This window comes from Phragmites australis, chromosome 1 (assembly GCF_958298935.1).
Source record: "Phragmites australis chromosome 1, lpPhrAust1.1, whole genome shotgun sequence".
NCBI lineage: Eukaryota > Viridiplantae > Streptophyta > Magnoliopsida > Poales > Poaceae > Phragmites > Phragmites australis.
The window spans coordinates 49,603,007-49,607,271 of NC_084921.1; the positions used below are offsets into that span (position 1 = coordinate 49,603,007).

A 4,265-nucleotide genomic window follows, 5' to 3' on the forward strand; every position below is an offset into this window, starting at 1 on the left:
ACAAACAATATAGATGTCTCTATTAGGATCAAGGGCGTCTGAATCCAATAGAGACGCGGTATATCAAATTGGACAAGATAATCATATTATTGCCATATTTGTTGGAACCCTATGGAAAAGTTATAGAGGCCAAACACCCCTTCTAAGTAGATCATCAGCATGTCGGTGGTACATCAAGGAAGAAAATATTCCAGATATCAAAAATTTCTATGCATGGTAATAAGAAAAATGTTACCAAGTAATATATCCAACTTACAATGTAATCTTTATAATTATAACTGCTGACATTATTTTTTTCTAATTTTAGTCTACTTGATGAAATTGATCCAGTGGAGAAGCTGCAGCTAACTAATGACCAGAGTATCCAACCACAAGTTAAACAAGCTACTCTTGTACAGCTGAAAGATATTGATCCATTCGAAGAGATGGTAAAATATCTATCACAACCTTTCTTCTTATTTTCTATGGTGACAGTCAATTTTTTTCTTCTCCAAGTTGATCCTTTTGCTTTCAATAAAGTACTGTAAAGTACAATGCCATTAGGCCTTAACATTCTGTAAAGCAATTCTAGGGCTAAAGGACAAATTTTGTGTGTGTCTTATCTAAAAGCCATAAACTACCAATACATGCATTATAGTAGTGAAGAAAAAACGAACAAGAATACTTGGTCGCTGGTCTGGTGCCTTCACTTTCACATGGCCTTCATTCTCTCACTGCCTTTTGAAGTGGCACTGAAATGATTGTTTAAATTGTACAACACTTTGAGGCCTTTTTTGGTACTCCTAATAGGGTAGCCAACTGTGTGTCGTGGTCTGGTATAGTCCTAAAGGAAGGATTTTTTTTTGGGGGGGGGGGGGGGGGCAGCCCAAAAATAACCAATCAATGGTGGTGGTCTAACCTCACCTATGTTGTTTTTGAAAGGAAAAAAAGGCACTTTGAGTGCTCCTATTCTACCTTCGCAAACCACAAGCACTGAACTGCAGGGTAATGTTTATATATCTTAATAGCAAAGCATGATGTACTACCACTTTCAACTGCCTCTAATATCAAAATATTATCTTCTTTCATTTTCACTACTTTTTTATAATGAAACGGCATGAAACTAAGATAATATATAATTTTAGTGATATATTCTTCTTATAGTTTCCTCATAACTTTTTTTTATAAGTAGACATATTACGATACAATCTGTTTGTTATATCTCTCACGCGGGAACAAAAATTTCAATGTACTGTTACAATCACAAGGTTAACTCTAAGACAAAATTGGTGTTACCCGGCATGTAATTCTTTGTTTCGTAAACAACTACTCGATGCAGCATAGTTATCTTCTAAACTTAATATATTTTTTATATTGTTTCAAGGTACAAACTGTGTCTAATGGGAAGTGACGAAACTTATGGACTCGAATTTGTTCTATTTGACCAAAGAGTCAGCAACTAATTGTAAAACCTTGTTAGAAACTTTTGGCTCTTTACCACCGATTCGATATACCTCCTGATATATCAGCACTGATTGGTCACAAATATACCTTCAGTGTCAAGATTTCAGCCAAAAAAAAGTATCGATGATGATAAGCCATCATTTGAAGTTATATATATCAAAGAACTGTTTGGAAGACAGCCAAGAATACCAACAGCTCGACAAAGTGATAATATTAGGACTTTACCACTAGCATCAAGATCATCTTCTACTAAAAAAAATCAACCAAACAAGTTGAGATACAGGTTGCATTAATCTGCCTTATTCAATATTATCTTGCAATTTATAATATACAATTACTATTCAAATAACTAAATTTATGTACAGGAAAGCTCCAACAGCTTATCTCATTTGCATATTGATGATGATAGCATGGAAATTGAGCAGAAACAGTAAGAGCTCCTACGACCATATATAACAAAACTAAGATTATAAATCTCAGCATTACTGACCTATTCTTTAATATTGTACTCGAATGAAATCAAAACGCAAGGTATCCAGCTTCATCAGATACAACTACAAGAGACCCTGTGCATCTACAACAGCAGAGTCACAGATAATTTTTTTCCTCTTTAGTTTTGATGGCTCTATAATCATTGGAAACCTAATTGTACAAGAGACTCATCATAAAGACTATCCAATTTTCTCATGTAGCACAATTATCATAGATAGTGAGATTGATCTGTATGGTTGTTAGGACCTCATGATTTCATTATCTAACACCATACACAAATTATTAGGGTGACCAAAATGAAGATGACCCGGAAACAAAATCAGAAAGAAGAGCTCTGGCCACACCAAAAAGCCTAAGCAGCAATAAGGTACTATAACTCCGTACCATCTTCTCTTCTGTAAAACAATATTTCTTTTTATCTACATCATAGTTATGGCTCAGTTGATAACTGTATACGCAATGCTTGAAACTACTAATCTACTATGCAGATGGATCTTTCTCAGTGCTAATTTGATGTTTTGCTTGGTGCAAATTTCAAAATGATAGTGTTTGTGGAATGAAAGTATACTTGACCAAACCATTTGTTATAATTTTTTACCTCTAGGAGAAATGATGTTGTCTCTCTTTTGATCATATTGCAATAGTTTTTCAATAAGTATCTCAAACCTAAAAAAAGGATTCATAGTACAAACATTGCCTCGAATGGTGAGCAACATGATTATCACATCCCAAGGTCAATGCCAACAGCTACCCTTATTCAACCATAGTGATTTAGTGAAGATAGTGAAACTGGAACTCAAAAATATTTCATAGGCAAATATAGTGATGTTCCCATGCAAATTCTACTTTAACAATACTTAAAGTTCCTTCATAAAATCCTCAATATCTCTATTTTTCAGATCTCTGTAGATTGATGATTACGTAGATTAACTTTGATAGTTCATGCTAATTTTCAATTGTAGTTTATTACAAATGACTAATGTTCTAACTTCATTTCTAGTTTCATTCAGACTTTGAACAAGCTGCAGAATCATGTGATTCTTAGATATTGAAGACATCTATAGGATAACACTTGGTTTTTTGTGTTAGTTCCACTTAATTACTATGCATACTTTAAGATGTTGATGTCTCTGGTGTTACCTCATTTTGGACCATGGTGGACATACTTTACAGCTAATGTAAAGCTCTAATAGTTCTGCCTTTTGGTACGGCTAAACGACCTCAATCTTGTGTATATTTTATCACAACTAATGTAAACCTCTAATAGTTCTGGCTCTTGGTATGGCTAGATGACCTCAATCCTATGTATATTTTACTGAACTACCTACAAGACTAAAGTTAAAGATGAGTCTGGCACAACTTGTAAGCTATCTACCTCTGTATGTAGTTATCTCTACCTTTTGCGTATGTAATAAAAGTTATTATACAATCTATTAAAAAGTTTGTAAAAGAAACAGTATTTCCTCCTCTTTTGTCAGTGACTGGCCACCCTGCGTGCTAACGGCGCGCTATTTTCTACTGACATCTGACACAAGCTTATCAGAGTACAGGAGTTACCCACATAAGCATGTGCTTCATCACCCATATCTAGTATCCGTCTAAATCTTATCCATTAGAGCACCAGTCTGTAGTCATCCTTGACTGGAACCCCCACCGTCCGACCATCCTCGCCCGCCGCCTGTCCATGGTATTCCCCTCCATCTCTTCTTTCTCCCCTCCATGCTCCTTCTCTTCTTTCTCCCCTCTCCCATGCTTAGCGGTGGGTGCATCTTGAGACATGGGTATGCAAAAGTGCATCCAATTTTTTTTTAAAAAAGTTGACTATATATTATATGTAATAGTTGTTGATATCAATAGTTTTTAAAATTTAATAATTATGTGTTATATTTCGACTCAACAGACCATCAATACTTTCTTAAGTCTTTTCTCACTATCACACTTCACCATCTTAAAGCATAATTAGTTCCCGGTAGAGTAAAAGCATATCGGATTTGGACAGATAATGCTCTTACCATATTCGAATCCATTTTTTTTGTTGGATTCAGAGTTAGAAGCGGATATTACAGATATGGATTGTTTTGGAGTTGGAGTCAGACCATAAACGGGCTAAAATAGTTGGATATTACTCGCGCACACAGTCGTGCACACGATAGCGTGATAGCAATCATGCCTGTTATTGTTAAGATTGTGTGGGTTTTGTCTCTAATCTAAAAGTATCCGATAGTCATATGCTTTATTTTACTTTGATTATTCTCAGAAAAATAAAATTACTATGGGATGTATCTAGATCTACTCCTAAGGATCACAGCGAGTCCTCTCATGTTCTAAAT

General features: G+C 35.0%; 1 long non-coding RNA gene across 2 annotated transcripts; it reads left to right on the forward strand.

The window, feature by feature from the left end:
* LOC133924787 (uncharacterized) lies at positions 1–4,065 on the forward strand. Of its 2 annotated transcripts, XR_009910851.1 has the most exons (4): positions 1–428; positions 1,364–1,873; positions 1,975–2,302; positions 2,936–4,065. It is a non-coding gene; the product is annotated as an uncharacterized LOC133924787 (long non-coding RNA). The 2 variants fall into 2 exon arrangements; XR_009910850.1 differs by having other exon boundaries at positions 1,364–2,302.
* Positions 4,066–4,265: the final 200 nt, after the last annotated feature.